The 19,246-nt window shown below is 31.4% G+C and overlaps 1 protein-coding gene across 5 annotated transcripts in view; it reads right to left on the bottom strand.

The window, feature by feature from the left end:
* Positions 1 to 4,764, bottom strand: part of RhoBTB (Rho-related BTB domain containing) — a 276,592-nt gene extending 271,828 nt beyond the window's left edge. For all 5 annotated transcript variants that reach the window (XM_075372467.1, XM_075372538.1, XM_075372529.1 and 2 more), the window contains exon 1: positions 4,410 to 4,764. The gene's annotated coding sequence lies outside the window, so the exon portion shown is untranslated. The remainder of the gene's footprint in view (positions 1 to 4,409) is intronic.
* Positions 4,765 to 19,246: the final 14,482 nt, after the last annotated feature.

The raw sequence follows: 19,246 nt of genomic DNA, 5'->3' as shown, positions 1-19,246 counted from the left end.
TTTCGTAACACATAGAAACTTGGTTTACAAGTCTTGGTAACAAGATATAACTAAAGATTAATATTTTACTACCAGATATAAATGGTAGCATCTAACCATCTGAAATGAATGAAAAACGCCAAAGTTCTCATCATTATTAATCCAACAACATATTTTTTAAAGTGTACAAAAGCATTAATATTTTTTAACAATAGTAGTGTCAGAGTGAAGTAATCAAGTAAATGCAAATGAAAGCAAGATGTCAGGCATACACCACTTAAAGAATCAAACCATAATTTCTGGGAGAAATATTGTAATATGAGTTAACTTTTCAACTGATCTTGATTCAATTCTTCTGTTTATAATTATGTGGAAACAAACACAAACATATACAGAGCATGTGTTCATCAATACTCAGTTGTAAATCATTTTTAATTCAATCATTTAGTACATATTTCTCCATAAATATACATACAATTTGTAACAAACAAATTACTTTTTACTTATATTTCTTCATATGCATGTTATTATTATACTTTATTTGCATTGTTATATAAATTAAAAAATTATTTCTGTTTAGCAATAGCCAATTCAATGACCGGGAGTGAATGAACAATAGAGAAATTAGCTTATAGCAAAGTAGCACAGTTTTCAGAACTAAGAGTTTAATTTTATTCAGTGATTTAAATGATTTTATCAAATTTATATAGTAAGTTCTAATCAAAACAAAAGTGAAAAGTAGAAAATGTAGTAACTGTAACCTGACCACAAACTTGACTAACTTAAATTACTAGTTACACAATTATTCAATACTAAATGAATTAAGGAAGCCTGAGGCGGTTTTATGATTCAACATACATTTTTTTTTAAATCAATTTGCAGCACCCATTATTTGTACTGAGCTGATCAAACAAATTTTTTGCTTAATGTTGCACTCAAATCCTGCATAAAGGCACTTCAAAATAATTCCAAAGGAATCTAAGTAAGAAGGACCTTCATTGCCAGAAGGAGACCTTAAAGCACTGCTTTGGGCTTTTTAATGATAAATCTTTTTATCACTACCTAATATTTTCTCTTAGTTTTTATCCCTCCTTCCACAATGGTGTTCCTTACATTTTGGCAAGGCACTTGATGGATCTATACAGAGGATGTGGGAGGTGGTTCAGTATTATTGTGAATTTATTGCTTATTAATTTAGTTTATTGATATTTGTGTGATTTGGTAGTGTGAGGTCTAGCTATGGCACAATACCCCAGCTATTAAGTGTTATTTAAGGTGCCCGATGTGGAATTGAGCTATCATTATAAAATTCTTCTCCCAATACAAACGTACCTACAACATCAATCAGTACTGAATTCAATATGGTGAATTCCCTGATGGATTTACCATAATACGGTTAACGAATGAAATTATTTACTTTTTAATATACAATCAACATTACAAAATTATCCAAGAAACTTTACAATATTTCTCTTTATAAATACCAAAATGTAACAAAATTAAACAGTAAAACAAAACTGCCCACGGTTCGTGCTCAAATATAGTTAAAGGAATATTTTCTTTCAATGTTCATATCATCAGTCTATTTTAATTTTTACAAACAATTAACAGCACTGACTCCGTGGGGAAGATATCCTCCATGCAGCAGTTTCAGTCACTATGCCACCCCCTCTATACTAGCCCTTATGGACTTATGGAAGTCATCTTCAATACCTCGACACTGACATCTTTCAGTCTAGCCTCTGCCAGGATGCCACCAATGCAAATGCCCCAAGTGACATTCCCATCAATGTACTACTAATTATCATGAACTCGTAAACAAAATACATCATCCCAAGTCTTAAATAAGACTGATACACTGCATGGTAACAAAGGAACTGAATTACCTACCCAAAATAGGCAAAAGTGAGTTCAGCACAGAACACGAAACATAAAACAAGAACTATCAAGACTAAAACACAATAATAGTAACAACACTAATACTAAACACAAAACAGAAACAACAGCAAAATATAAATAGAATAGTACAATAATAACAACAACAAAATTTAAAGTGGGAAAATCCAAGCACAACCCTAAACCCCCTAAGCAATCCTTTCCCTTGCAAGTTAAATGTTCTACAATTGCCCATTCAGCCTGTCACAGGATATAATCAGGCCTACAACATGTTGACAAAAACTCACCAGCCATACTTACCAAACTAAAAGCTAATACAATAAACATTTACTGGCTTATCAATAGAATCTATAAGAATTTTGGAGTACAGAAACCTATAAACATTTTGGCATACAGATTTTAAAAGTAATAAACAAAACAAAAAACAGTTTTCCTTCAGCATAGTTTTGTATTCTCACATCAGCAAAAATTATTTTTTTTCAACCTTAATTTTCTAAAAACTTAAACACCATACTATATTACTGACTTTAATAGTATAATAATTAAACATGGTGTAACATTTTTTCTTTGATATTCAGTTTTAGCAATTCTTGTCAGCAGAAGGTTTGAGTATAATGGTTTTTATTAAACTAAATACCGACAGATGTTATGCAAATGCTTCTAGTTAGCTTGATTTGCTTTTACATTAAATAATTTTGATTGAACTTAATTTATATAAAAATGTTCTAATTAACAAGCGATGAGAACTAAAAATTAACAATGCAAAAACAGTGACCTTAAGGAGAACAACTTCAAACAATGCAAACAAGCTGTATTCATAATGGTAATATTTATACATAACCAACACTTATAAAGTACAAAATACAATTGAACTACAACCAACAAAATGATCAAATTTTGTAAATTATCATTTTATCATTTATTATTATTTGCACATATTAAAAACTAAGCCACATATAATCCCAAAATGAGATCCTACTCTGAAACTTAAGTCTAAATGATTGCAAATAATATTTATTATATAAGGTTCAAACACTGCAGCAAACAATTCTTAAATAATATAAAATACAATAACATAATAAAAAACCATTTACACATATGCTCACAATAAATATTGTTGCAAATCTATCAAAAAATCAAGAGACATGTCCAAACTCCTTTTCTTTTTTTTCTTTTTCTGTTTAGCCTTTGGAACCACTGTCAGGTATTACTTCAGAGGATGAATGAGGATGATATGTATGTGTAAATGAAGTGTAGTCTTGTAGTCTCAGGTCGACCATTTCTGAGATGTGTGGTTAATTGAAACCCAACCACCAAAGAACACCAGTATCCACAATCTAGTATTCAAATCCATATAAAAGTAACTGTCTTTACTATGATTTAAACCTTAGAACCCTCGACTTAAAATCATCTGATTTGCAAAGATGCGTTCACCACTAGACCAGTGGGTATGTCCAAACTCCTGGCAAATGTTATCTATACATTACATTATAAATTACAAGTTTAGAAGAAATTCTAATAAATGTAATTACACGTATCCTCAGCACCTTTTGAAGTATATCTTCTCATTTTGACAACATAAATTAAAAAAATAATTTACTAAATCTAAATAAAAATATATTTCTTAAGTTTTTAAAATATAATGAGGCAACAGCAACAAACTCAAAAAATTCAGGTATTAAAAGATCACTAACTTTCCAAGTACTCATAAATAGAGCATATAGCTCTATCTCATTTAAAATGATCAACAGAAATTCACCATAACTTACCAAATTAAATTCAATATCACCTACAAGCAATTCAAATCATGATTTATTATAAATTCCCTAATTTTATGGTTTAAATTCTCTCAGTATCTCTGCTCTCACTTGGATGCATATGTTAAACTTAAAAATAATGCATTAGTTTTTCTTTTTTTTAAATAAACATACTACTTACACAATCACACTTTAGTGTCTACCTAGTATCCCTTCTGTACAAAATAATAGGATATTAATAAGCTTTAGGTCAGTTTTAATTAATATGAACATTTTTTTAAATTATTCTGTAAGAAACAATTATTACTAGAACTGAATCAATATTACTTGTTTAATATTATAAGATTGTAATCATAAGAAACCCAGCAAATGCACTAAAGAAATTATTCATATTTAAAGTAATCATATTTCTCATTCAAAATAGTTAAAGTAAGGAAAGTTTTACATTAGTAGGCCTGCAACAAAAAGTAAATTTCTTTAAATGTTCTAGCATTTTAAACAAACATAAGATAAAACAAACAAACAAGCAATTTTAAAACGTGATAAACATTTACTACAAAATACGATGACGCCGCTAAAATCACTTTGAAATTAATAACAAACCTGTATCAGAATCTGATAACAGGTAAATTAATAAGGGTAATGTTTGATCAATACAAAAAATGTTAAACAATAAAAACATTTACTAGTAGACGTCGCTTCAACTAAATTTCTGCAGAGCAAAAGGTTTTTTATTTTCATTAAATCGTAATTTACAACAAAATAAAGTTCACTTACCAAGAAAGAACAGCATTTTCCAAAACTGATGAAAAGCTACTGGTCATCCTTATACATTACACATTGTAATAATAAATTATCTTCATTAATTTAAATAAAATATAACATGATAATATAGCTGTTGCACAATATAAAAAGGCAAAACTCCAGTACGTGAAAATGAAGATATCGAAATGGAAAATGAAAATACTAACAAAATTATAAACGGTAAATGAAGAGTTATAAATTGTAAGAAAACAAATTTACAAAGTCAACATAAATTAACTAATTGTATCACAAAATCAAAACGTCAGACAAAAACTATGAACTATCATAACCTCCGCTTACATGTTTATTCGCGAGCAGATAAATCACATACCACTCAAGGGTTATGGTTCTGCCAAAACACTGCAGTAACAAAAATACACGCTACTGCTATCTAACGAGGAGTTTTATGTACTGTTTACTCATGTTTACTATTGACAGAAAAAATAGTTATTGAGATTGTATTAACAATTTACCTCTCGTGTAATCATGTAACTTCTGAACCAATACTAGTAGGCACACAATATATATATATATATGATACCCATCTATAAATTAAACTAGTCAATATTTTGAAGAAGTTAAATTCACAGTGCCTTTTTGTTGCCATCAGGGTCGAACTTAGCCTTTGAGCTGCTCCGTGCAAAAATAAAAAATTGCGTCCCTATGGAATTACAATGTAAGTATTCTAAAAAAAAGATATATGGTCTGTTTTACATTTTTTTAGCGAACGTCCAAAAAACTACAGTGTAACTTAGTAATTGACACAAATACTTACAACATTTCACTTAAAATACTTCATTTAAAAAAACAGTTAGGAGTATAATTCAGACGAATTTTTTCTACGAACTTTTAGTTCAGAAAATTCTCTAATTCAGAAACATCTAAACTGTTACTGAGTTCATGTTAATATATCGAGGTCTGACAGTCTTGTTTGAGTTGTTGATTATTTTTAGTTATTGATTATTTTTAATTTGAAAAAACTACGTTCCCCGGATGCAACACTTATTAGAAGAGTTAGTAAAATTCTTAGAGCAATGGTCAAGTTTGGAGCAAAATTCATATTTGTAATCTATTTCAAAATTTCCAAAGGTGGTAAATCTTCTTCCAACAGAGAACACACCACTGATATTTCATCACAAAGTTACAGGCTGTTTATATCCGATGATTCTCTATCTGTTAAAATAGTTTCCAAATCTTTTCAATTGACCAAAATTACAGAATTAACATCTTTTTAGTTCGTATATCTGACACAAAAAACAGAATTAACTGTTGTGATGTTGCAGCTGAGAAAATCTTTGTTCTAAAGAATTGAATGCAGTATCAACCAGGTGGATAAAACAATTTAATTTTGTATTTTTCCTGTGCATCGATTATGAGCTCATCCTGATTTCCAGAATTAAATTGTCTTTTTGCCGACGAACTCAATGCCTAGATATTGATTCAAAATGTTTATCTGCATCTATTTTCGATGCCATTACGACATGCATCGACAATGCGATGCATCGACAAGCATGGCATTCAAGTGACTGTCTAATCTGAAATTACTAAAAAAAAGATTGGAACTTTCCAAAACAATATCGTAATTTTTCCCCTCCATGAGTTTACTAATGGGATTGACATGATTTAATACCTCATACCGTATCACGTCAGAACAAAGAAATTTGAATTGTATTTTCGTAAGTAGCTCAGATGCTTCATCTCTTTTTGAACTATCTTCATCTTCGTTCTCATAAATGCTAAACAACACATTATATATTTGACCTATTTGATACCTCAGCGGCTTTATCAATTCCACTTTCCCACCTAGAAGTTTTAAGGTTAGTTCTTCAACATGCTTCAAACAAATGGCCCATCTGAAATTCGATGAAGAAAAAATAAGTACAATTTTTGGACAATATTAAAGAAGTTGTCTCCTTCTAATGGAGATTTGGCCATATTATTTACCACCAGGTGAAGGGAATGGCTACCACATAATATAAAAAAAGCACGAGGGTTGATGTTTCTAATATTTGCATGCACCCCCGCATGTTCTCCTTTCATATTCGCCCCATTATCGTACCCTTGGCCTTTCATGTTTGCCAAAGGTAATCCCAGGTTATCTAGTCGAAGTAAGATACCAAAAGTTGTTGGCTTGTTGATCTTCCAATCGGAAGAAGCCCAAAAAATGTTCATGAATGTTGATATCTTCTTGTTCAAACGACACATGCCTTATAGCGAAGGTCATTTGTTCTGTTTTACTCAATTAAGGTGTGCAATCTAATGTAAATGAGTAATATTTTGATTTTTTCACTTCATCTAATGTGCGACTTTTGACATTATATGCAATTAGATGAATGATCTCATTTTGAATGGTTTTACTCAAGTATGTGGTTATTTTATGTTGCTTGTTCCAAGCCCTCCTTACATGCTCTTCCATTACAGGATCAAATTCAGCTTATAGTTGGACTAGCTTTAAAAATATTCTATTTTCACGTTCACACAAAATTTTGTTGCTACCTCTAAATGCCAAAAAGATTTCTCCTAAAAGTTTGACGATCGAAACTACATGTTGAAAAACGGCGTTCCAATGTTGAGTTTCTGCATTCTAAAATATTTGAAAAGTAGCATATATTGTTAACGAAGTTTTTAAATGATTACTGAATTCAAGCCAGGACTTTCGGACAAAAAAAAGGTTTTTTGTAGTTTCATGATTTTTTAGGGTTTGTATTGTATTCCGCCAATCTCTATATCTTTTGCTAAAGAAGATGATGTATCCGTTGCAAAATGTTTGCAGTAGAAGCAGAAAACTAAGTCTTTGGCTATAAAATGTACCAACCAATTTCTGTGAATTTTGTTTCCGTTGCTGAGAAATCTTGTTAGTTGTTTGAGGTAAACCTACGTCCGCTGGTATCAGTAGGGAAATCAAAGTTATATATTGGGAACGCTGGACCTGCTTTCGAAAGACAAATTCTGTCTGCATAAGAAATAAATGCAGACCACAGTCCTGATCAGAACTCAAAACCAAAACGACAGGACGATATTCAACTTCTTCCATCTGCAAGTGCGATGCATTTCCTACATCTTTCGCTTCTTCCTCTTCGTCTTCTTACTCAACACGATCGGGTACCTGTGTGCTAGACGATCACGCAGAAATTGTTGAAAACTGCTCTGTTGGAACAACGACCTCAACTTCATCGCTGTCCAAATCATCTTGATTTTTAACACTTATACTTGACCTAGAATGTCTTTGATACTTTTTTATCCCTCCTATATAAAATGCAAACATTTTAGCTTTGGATAAAAACACTAAAACAGTTTGTTAGGTTATCTATATGAAACAATATTTGAATATCTAAAAAGACCGATCAAATCCATCCGTGCATCAACTAACAAATGCAAAATACCAAAATCAAAGTAAAAAAAAATAACAAAATTTACTAATGAAAAAAAAAAAGAAATATTGAACAATATTAACAGCACAATTAGAAAGTAAATAATCGAAAATCTTTATGAATAATCTTTCGTATAACTCCAATACAATTGAACGGGGTTAATTTTCTTGGCGATTATTACAGATGTTCATCACAGAGAAAATACTTTCAAACGGAATCTTCTGTGACACAATATATGTCACAAAAGCAAAATACCAAAATAAAAATAATAATAAACAAATGAATAATAAGTAAACGTTAAATAAATAAATAAGTGAACTTCAAACGGAATCTCCTGGCCATCTCGTTCCATAAATTTTCCGATGCAGATGTTCATCACAGAGAAAGTACTTTTATACAGTGTCGAAAGAATGCATGTTTGACGGTGAAATATTTTCTAATCATATCTTGCGCGCAAGATTATTCCTCATAACCCAAATTTTTTTTATGTTAATGCATTATATTAATATATCTGTAAACTGTTTAGAAGCCTCTTTCTCTTTTTAATCCATAGTTATTAGATATCACAAATAAAAAATTAATAAAACACAATAATGCATGTTTGACGGTGAAATATTTTACAATCATATGTATTCATTTCACTTTTGATATACTCATCGTCAAAATTATAACATCGTATAACATCGTCAAAATTTTTCTAAATCGGCAGTTCCAACGGTCAGAAGAATTAAATAGTTACAAAGAAAAATGGATAAAAGTCTTACCTCTGGGCAAACTTCCTTCAGGAGAACTGTAAAAAGATAAACTTAACAAAGATTACAAGTATCTAATATATATTATATATTTTGTTTGTTGCTTAGGTTAAGGCCTACTAAAATAAAGTGGTTTGCTCGCTGTTGCCAAAGTTTAAACAAATTAAGAAACCACTGCAATTCGAATCGAAATCATTCACTCGAACCAAATGAAATCACTCACGAAAAAATTTCGAAAATACCTCATACCTCCCGCTAAATAACTTTTTCTCTTCTCCCAAAAGCGCCAAATAGAATTCGATAATTCTTTCCCCTCTCGTAACCCACACATGCCTTCTTTCTCCCATCCACTCTAGAGATGTGACACCAGCATGTTCATCGTAAAGAGCATCAGCCTATTACGACGAACAGAGAAAGGGAGAAAGATTTTTTCCTAAGAGCATTCGGAATATGCTTAACGCTAGTAATTTTTAAAACTTACGGCTTCGAAAAAAAGTTTTTTTAAACGAACTTCTCGTCGGATTTGAATAATATTTATTTCATTTGAAAGGCAGCTTTTGAGGGTATTTTCTGGAAAAAAATCGTTCTTGTATGACAAGTAGTAAAGTTTTTACCGCGATTTACAAAAAGACTTTAAGGGAAAATAGCGTTTCGTCCGAAAAAGTAACCTTATTTTGATTAATTAACGACACGCGTCTAATTATCGAATAGATTTTAAATTTGTCTCGTCGTGGATATTATTAAATGTTTCAGGTGGTATAAAAAGATTTTCTGAACCTGTTCATCTTCCGGTTATTCGATGATTTTAGTACGGAATTTCGCTGAAAATGGCGAAAAAATTGATAAAACATTGAATAACGAAAAGTCTTCTTAGAAAATCGAAAAAATCGCATCGAGGAGTTTCGGTTCCTGTCCGAAATTTGACACGAAGGTGGCCAAGACACAAGGGTAGATTTACCCTTTATCTTAGAACCTGTAGATACAAGGGTCTGTGCCGCACACAAACAAACATTGCTTTTTATATAAGGGTTTATAGATTACTGGAGTAGTGCCTTGAAAGTTTTGTGGTCATTAGTACATAAAATTAGATTGTTTTATTGTTTTTTAGAAAATTTTCTAATTAATTCAGAAAGTCCCTTTTGTGACCCTCGATTTTTTTACTCCGTGCCGGGGCACGGACTATCCGAGTGTTCGCCCGGCCCTGATTAACATTGTCATCCACTTATTATCAATCTGAGACCAGTTTCATATGTTTTTCATTGTGATTTGAGCAGCCTATTCAATTTTACTTTACCCAAAACAGATGATAATTCTGATTGTACATGAGAGTACGATCAAAAAGTATCCGATCTTGGATCATAAAAACCAAAATAATTAACGTTCACTTACACTAGCGATGTTTCATTGTTGAAAGTATTTTTCCAGTCATTTTTAGTGAGCACTTTAAGTTCTCTTGTCACATTTATTTTAATATCTACTGAGGCTTTCCTTTAAGCGGAATTTTAAGCTTAAGAAAGAGTCCAATATCACAGGATATCATGTCTGATGAGTTATTCAATCCCGTGTTTTTTCCAAGAAAACCTGGATAAATTGTGGTGATGAATTTTCCAATCACCATTTTTCCAAAGCTGTGATTTCTTGTGTCGAACAAAATATCTTATCCGACGATGAAAAGTTATGTAGAATTTTTTATTGATAGTTTGTTCTTCAGGAGCAAACACGTCATGAACCATACCTTGATATTAAAAAACATACTATCAGCATTACCTTCACATTGCTTAGTTATTTTCTGGCTTTCCTTTGACTCAGAGAACTTGGAGATTTCCAATGAGACGAATGTGCCTTTGTCTCATGGACATAACCATAGATCCATATTTATCTTCGGTTGTTATTTTTTCATAAGATCATGGAATCAGCATGTCTTGTGAGATTTACAGTCGGTTTTCCTTGTTCATCAGCGAGAAGTTTTGGGACAAATTTTGCTGCTACGTGCTGCATCCTGAGTACTTATAAAATCAATTGCATTGAGCTAGATTAAACTTCTGCTTTATTTTCATGCTCGTTCTTTTGGGGATTTTTTTTGTAAAAGATTTGCTAGAGCGTTCGTCACTTTCAACACACGTTCGGTCAAATTGGAAACGGTATATCACTGTTTAATTTGTGCAAGATGCTTAGCTTAATCACCAAAAGTTGTTTGAACCTTCCTTATTGTCTCTGTTACCAAACACTTCCAGGCAACATTTAATGCAGATTCTCTTCTAAACCCGTTTATTTTGAACGGCAATGAAAACATCACAACCCCTACCCACACGTTTTACTTTCTCTGCTGCTACGCAGAAACTGCCTGCAATGGTAGCATAACATTGAATCATACACAGCTAATATTGTCAAGGCCATATACCACTACGGTTCCCCTCCCTCACTACAACTGATTACCTTAATAAAAAGTAAGATCATACCTCATATCACCTACTCCTACTATCTTATTCTTGTTCAAATCATTCAGATCGATATCAAATTATGATCCTCATATAAAATCTCTTCAGAACTCATCAAGCTGTTTGTTCAACAAATCATTAGAGTTTCTCTACAATATGACCTTCTATACTCTTTTCACCAGAACTCTATTTATTTTCTTGCAATGGTGTTACATCTAACTTCTGTATTAATAACTTTAGATTTCATTTCCTCTTATTTTTCAATATGCTCCATCTCTCTTTATCATATTATTTTAATTTCTACATCACAACAGTTCTCCTTCAGTTATTCTTTCAGAGCTTATATTATTATCAATTTATTTATATATTAATTCACAAAAGCTGATATGCTTTTTTTGTAACTGTCATATTTGTATTATACAATTAATATAATCTTAATAGAGAAATAAATATTAGTGTAAAATTAAAACCTGCTTTATTTACAAAAATGTTTAAATTTATTTCATTTGACCTGCATAAAATGCCTTATTGAGGTGTACAAACCTCAACTTTGGCTTTACTCACCTTCTAAGACAATCTTAGAGCCAATATATTTTCCATTTCTAATAGTGTTCTTTCTGATACTGTTTTTTATGTAATTCAACTTCCATTTTACATTATATTAGTCATAAACAATCCTAAAGTGAATTTTTTGTCTATAAGAGATCCAAGACTAATAAATGTGATGTAGTTCTCACATTATTTTATCCATGAAGAATTTCTTCTGATTGATATTTGTGGCGAGACTTAAACATCCTGTTGTCTAAAAAAGATGTGCTGTTAGACCATTTTCAGAAAAGGTAATATTTTAGAATACTACAAAATATTTATAAGTATAATCACCAGAAAATATAAATTAATAGAGAGAATAAACATAAAAAAAAAAACATTCAGCATTTTCAATATTTAAGAAATGTACTAAATAAAAAGTGCAAAGCAGCAAAGATTAGTTGAAGGATAGAAACAGCTATGTACAAGATAAAACAATCATAGAAAACAAGTTTCATTTCTGAAATTTTAGAGATGCAGATGGAAGGCAGATGTTAGAAGTAACAGACAGATGGAAAAGCCAGCAGGAATTTACTAAGGACAAAATAATCAAAGTTTTGGAAGAGAAAAAAAGTGGTAGACAGTGATTTTCAAAATCCTGAAAATCTGATTTTAATGATCTGAATTTAAAGAACTTTAAAAGTTTTAAACAATAAAAAAGCATCTGTAAATGATCATCAAAATTACTATGCTGCTGGTGGAGAGATAAGAACTGCTGTACAAATTCGTATGTAGGATTTAGTAGAGTAAAGAAATTGTTTATCAGATTACCATAACAAAGAAAGCAACAGCAGATGCAAGAACATCTGTTTTAGATTTAGATGTAAGAATGTCTGATATCCAAATTACAGGAATCCACTCTTTTTTTTTTATTACATGAAAGAAGCAAAAAGCAAAGAGGAGCTTGAGGGCACAGCGACAAGCCAGGAGACCATTCAATATCGGTTTGACTATATAGTTTATTTAGTTGGATATTGTTGTGTCACACGAAATTCTTAAGTAATGGTTCTCCTTAAAGAATTCTAAGTCTGTTCTCAGGGTCTTCCTTATCTAGTGGAAAAGCAATTTTGTTCTGCTGCAAAGATTTGGGGGTTAGTCAATGTAAAATTATTCATCAGTAATGTACTCCTCCCATCCAATGAACATGTAAAGAAGATAACAAAATGAGAATGACTCAGTAAGTCAATATTTCATGCGAAAAGAAATCTTCTGGAAAGAAGAGTAGAATTAGTGGACCACAAATTGTATCAATTGGTATCAGTTAATCTGATTTCAAAAGAAAATTGTAAGGATATCTGTAAAAAAAAAAGACAAAGATTATAATTATTACAGTACAGATAATTGAACATATAGGATGTAGGAAAGCATAGAAGGTTAGTAATGAAAGGCAAAACTCATCAAACCAGCAAACAATTTTGTCCTGACAAATTGTTGGCTCTTTCTTCTGTCCCTCTCTGTTTTGTAATAGTGCTCTAATAAAATATTATGAATTCATTGTATTATACCTAAATTTTGTTACATTAATTTAAATGTTACAAGGTCAGTTTCAACAATTTCTTTGATCTTACATGAGTTTTTAATGATTGTGTTTATCTAGAATATTAAATTTTAATATATATTTTAAGCAACCGTAGGTAATTTAAAAAAAAAAAAACTCACTTTCTTATTCTAAAGCATTTCACACTATCTTCTGCTATTTTTAAAAAGCTGGTTGGCTGGATTTCATGATACAATTTCAAGTTTTTACTGTAACATTAATTACATAAATGCAATTATAAAATTCCACCCATCATCATCTTTCCCCTCAACTTCTTTGGCAAGTCTTTTGATGTACACTCCATCTGCCATTCATTTCACTTTTAGTGAATAAAAACGTTTTTCCAAAAACCTTCTATGCCTTTGAAACATATCATAACCTGATAGCATAAATAATTTTTACCGATCATTCTTTCTTAAATTCAGTCATCAAGAGCATAAAAATAAAAACAATCTTCTGTAAAGTGTAATTTATGAACAAATTAATCACCAAACAACTGCGTGCAATTTAAAATCTAAGTCATAACAGTTTTGTATGAATAAAGTCTGTTACCATTTTTGAGATGTTAATTCTAGATAACTAATGTCCCCGATATGCATTTTTATAATCTCTCCATTGATTCAGATTAATAAGAAATTCCTTTTGATGTTTTTTCATTTTACTTTTTTCTTATTAAGACCAATTCAAAATAAATTTCTAATACTTTTACAGAAACTATTTTTTCTTCAAAATCACCTCTTCATCTACAAAGAACATACTCATTATTGAATCATATTAAGCACATCTGCGAATCACACTGTTGATGATGATTGAATAAATATAATTGTTTATTAGATTTAGGAATTAATAAACAATTTATCAAAATTTGCTCAAAAAACTTTTGGTATACTGTGCTCTCCAACTCTATATTAAACTTTCCATTACATTCCTTTTTGTCACATTCCATTACGTTTGGTAAAGTTGTAAATAAAGTTTGAAAGTAAACAAAAATTGAATTTCTTCTAACAATGAATACTCTTATAATCCCTTTTAATGTACTCTAAATTCAGTCAAAATAACATCATTAGCAATTTTTTCCCGGCATTACTATTCTGCTCTTAAATTTCTTTTGTTGCTTCTTCTGTGTAGAAACTATTCATACTATATTCTTACTTCACTACTTTCTGGCTGTACCTTGTCTTTCTTCATTTGTTCTATACTTCAATGCTACTTTTTGGTGATTGCTGTCTATGTCATCTGCTAATGTGCAAAAACAGTCCTTTTCAAAAACAATTTAATGATGAAGCCAACTATCCCAATCAGGCTTTTCAATTTGGCCACCTGATCAACACAATTTTTTAGAAACCAACTTGAGGTCGACTTAACTGGTTCACAAAATGTATGGTTCTTTTCATCGCTAACCTATTTTGGCTGATGCCACTCCAGCAGCTAACTTACTGAACAACCCTTTTCAAGGTCACCATAATAAAGCTGCTTCTCATCACCTTCCTTATATAATTGCCAACCATATGGTAAAATGGCTATTTGACACAATCATAACTAAGATAATAAATTTCTTTATGGCAGCTAACATAAATTGATTTCCTGCATGATTTTAGCAATAAAAAAGAGGGAAGTGTTTCAAGATTTTTTTTGCCAACATAATGTCTGCTTTATCTGCCATAACAATTATCACAGCATCTTTCAATGGACTCTGCTTTAAAGATTCTAAAAACTATCAATTTTATCTCATGAACAGTGGCCAACCTTTGCTTTCTCTAACTCCAGAGCACAATAGCTTGATTGTCGAACAACTGATGATGTAATAATGTGGCCGCATCAGCTGTCCTTTTGAGAGCTCTCTGTTAATCATGGAACTGAAAACACAACCTATGTTCATAAGCAACAAGAAGCATGTGTTCATATGCATTTAGCTACTAAAATAAAACTGGTTTGATCTTTGATGAGCACACATAAACCATCAAAATACAACTGTTAATAGAGCAGTTCTAATCACAATCCAATCAGAATCATCTTATCAAAATCAGCAGCAAACCCCATTCAAAATAATTTGCCAATTAAAAAAATAATACAAATTTTTCAGAGCAAGATAACACACAAACACATATTTTGATGTTCAGGACTTATAGTCCTCCTAAGACTTTTTCATACATTCCGGTCTGGGTGCCCTTTCTGGAGTTAAAAATGCTCGCATTATGAGTTTCTTTCTTTGGAGTGTTTTTTCCTCGATCTTTTCATTTAATTTTATCTTGTCTGTGGTGTTTTCTGGTGTAAGGCCAATTTCCTTCAGATCCTCTCTTATTTCTCTGATCCATCAGCATCCTGTCTTGGTGTTTTTCTAATCAAGATTGTACTGTACCAGCTGTTACAGAAGTCTCAAATCTAGCATCCTCAAGATGCATCCAAATAATCCAAGTCTCCTCTTACACACACATGGTATCAGTGATGTGCAATGTTTGATGTGTACTCTTTATACACAACTTTGTTGGGCCGATTAATTGCTATTTTATGTATATATATATATATATATATAAAATACAAATTACTATATATATATATACAGTAGCATGCAAATTAACCTAACAGGGAATTTTTTTTTATGTTGTAGCTACACTGTCAATGTAATGTAAGATTATTGTTCTTTGATTATTTAGAATTTTCATTATAAATCGTGTTTTGTGAAAGTTTATTTCGTTTTTTGTTACATCATATTTTTTGTTCTGTATGTCTTTTGAATAAGTAAAAATGTTTAAAAAAAAGCACAAAAATTGTTTCTCTTTCTGAGCATACCAGTATGACAACAAATAGCTTCTGAATGTAGTGTTGGAATAGGGACAGTAAATGCTGTTTTAAAACAATCTAAAGAAACTGGTTCCTTTTCGCCTCAAAGGAAAGGCAAATATGGTCGTGAAAGAAAAACTACTCCAACACAAAATCAGTTGTTAGTAAGAAAAAGTAAAATTTATTGAAAATTATCTGCTACAGACTTAAATTGAGAATTAACAGCAGTGGAACAGATTTACATATGAAAACTGTTACATGCCAACTTCTTGCAGCTGGATGGAAAGGTTTTTAGCTGGCCAAGAGCCAGCTAAAAAGCAGCTTGTGCAAAAAAAACTCTTGTGGGCCAAAGCACATGCTAACTGGACCAAAGAAGACTGGAAAAATAAAAGTCATATTTTTATGTTCAGAGGCTCACATCCAAAAATCAGTCAAACACCAGAAAAAAATGTTTATGGATTGTTTCACATTTGCAGATCCTTGTTCATTATCCAGTAGATAGTATAGTAATGGATATATCAAGATTCTGAAGGAAAGGGTGTGAAACACCAAGGCAACGAAGTGTTCCAAAAAGATTTGACACCATACTATACTGCCAACATTTTTGAAGAATTAAATATTAAAGTGCTTCCCATACTTAAACCAATTGAAAACCTTTGGACAGTATTCAAAAAACAACTTACAAAAATGAATTGCACCAGAAAAATTGACCTTATTAGAACAATATCAGTATGGTTTCATGATAAAAGAAATAAAAAAAATGTTTAATACATTTGTTTAATTAATGCCAAATTGTGTATTAAGAATAAAGGTCATATTAACTGTTAGGTATTAACAAATTGTACAGGTATGATTTTTTCAAAATTAAGTTACTTTTATTAAAAAACATGTACGTTTGGATTAATTTGCACATTACTGTATATAGCCTGTTCAATTTTTGTTTTAAATTGTTGAATTTACCACTCTTATTTAAATCTTTTATGATCTGTGGTCTAATGTAAAGAATACTGATTTTTATATTTTTCATAACCTCTTATTGAATAACACTCACTTTGAGATATTACTATTTTACACAAGAGGGTGTTGTAATAATCTACGTGAAAAGCAGTAGAGAATGAAGAAAAAGATTTCTTTAAAAATTACAGGTTTAGTTTGAGCACAATTCACTTTCAGCCATACAAAACTCACGGTAATTTATCTGTTTATTTTACTGTATTTTACTGTTTATGCTATACTAATCACCAATTATTAAAGTCCTCACAAATAGTTACTTAAAGGGCTATTAATCCATATCATGAATCCCTTTTCCAGAGCTCTTAAAGAGACCTGGATCCTAGGCTCTTCTGCAGATGAAACTTTTAATGGTAACACACATTTATCATGACACAACAGAGCTGGAGAATACATGGGATTTCAAGAGAATTATTCCTACTATATCTTGATTATTATCATGCGAAAATGCAGAGCCACATTTTCTTGGAAAAAAAACAGCTGTAGTTTTCCATTGCTTTCAGCTGCGCAGTACTCAGAGGACTGAGTGATGTTGATATGGCCGTTTAAGTCATTGTGACTCACGCCCCTAACAACTACTGAAAGAGCTGCAGCTCTTTCAGGAAAGAGGGCAGCAGCTTTTTTGAAAGTGTCGCTTTATATGGAAGTGAAACTTGGACCATCGGAGTATCTGAGAAGAAAAGATTAGAAGCTTTTGAAATGTGGTGTTATAGGAAAATGTTAAAAATCAGATGGGTGGATAAAGTGACAAATGAAGAGGTATTGCGGCAAACAGATGAAGAAAGAAGCATTTGGAAAAATATAGTTAAAAGAAGAGACAGACTTATAGGCCACATACTAAGGCATCCTGGAATAGTCGCTTTAATATTGGAAGGACAGGTAGAAGGAAAACATTGTGTAGGCAGGCCATGTTTGCAATATGTAAAACAAATTGTTATGGATGTAGGATGTAGAGGGTATATTGAAATGAAACGACTAGCACTAGATAGGGAATCTTGGAGAGCTGCATCAAACCAGTCAAATGATTGAAGACAAAAAAAAAATATCTTGATATGAGCTGTTACCTGCAAACTACTATTAATAAAACCAATCTTATCTGGCTAACTTCCAAATTTGGTAGCCATTTTAAAATTCAGTAGCTGTAATCTATTCAGTAGCTGCGGCTCACCCTGAAACAGACATTCTATAAGAAACCAACTGATTTAGTTTGAATTATCAAAAATAAAAGCTTATCATATCTTTTGGTTTTGTCTTTTAACTCATTGTTGGAGATGAATTGTTCCAAAGTACACATAATCCTGTAGAAGTATCTTTTCTACCAGGTTTATTATAGTGTATTAAAAACACAAATTTCTCAGAAAATGAATTAAATGGTCCATTTATATTACTTGTTTACAAAGTTCAAACGACAAACTGAAAGAAGTCAGAATTGATTTCTACAATATTCCAGTCTCTAGAACAGTAGCACTGGTTTCTTGATTTCACCATTTAGGCAACTATGCATTTATAGCTAATAGCATTTCTGCATTGTCAGCCCAGAATACATTGTTAATTAGAACCCAACATAATAATGGCCTGGAGAGAAAATTGAGAAGCAAATACTTTTTTCTTTTTTTTTTGGTTTTTGTGGGCGAAAAACGCCTGGGCGTCATCATCGCCCGGTAGCTATTAGTAAAAGGAGAAACAAATACTGATTGAATATAATTGATCAGGTGATTCTCAAATTCCCGACTGTCTCTTGTACTAAAACTTCAGGTGCTAACCCACTTTACCAATCAGTATTTTTTAAACACTTGAAATATGAGGTCTCAAAATGATTGAAACATTAGGGTTGAACTTACACCTTGAGTGAAGTACAAGTAACATATATTTAACCAAATCACACAAAATTATGGAATTTCACAATTAATTAAGTAAATTAAGAATATCAAGTAAATTAATCATTACGTATTTCAAAATTAAAAGGTTATTCAGTGTAAATTTTAGTGTGCAATACTCTCATCCTCTCAAGATATGGGCATCCATGGCCTTGAGACCTAAAATTACCCTATGAATGGACAAATTTGTTTCATGCTTTTATTACTTAAATGATATTTTCTCATCATCCACCTCCTCCTCCTTTTCTTATCCTTAATTCTTCTTCCCTATTTTGGTATCAAGGGTATAATTAACATCCTGGGAGGTTCATGCTGATGTGCCATGACTGTTTTCTATCTGATGAATGAAAAATATAAGTAAAGCTGACTGGCTCTCCTAATCTCTCCCAGAATATAATTACAAACAAGTTCAATTTAATGTAAGTAAGGAGATATTCTCAAGCCAAAAAAAGCAA

The sequence above is a fragment of the Lycorma delicatula genome, chromosome 1 (genome assembly GCF_047948215.1).
Source record: "Lycorma delicatula isolate Av1 chromosome 1, ASM4794821v1, whole genome shotgun sequence".
NCBI classification, from domain to species: Eukaryota; Metazoa; Arthropoda; class Insecta; order Hemiptera; family Fulgoridae; genus Lycorma; species Lycorma delicatula.
The sequence above is the reverse complement of the archived record's forward strand: the minus strand, read 5'-3'. Positions and strand labels throughout refer to the sequence as shown.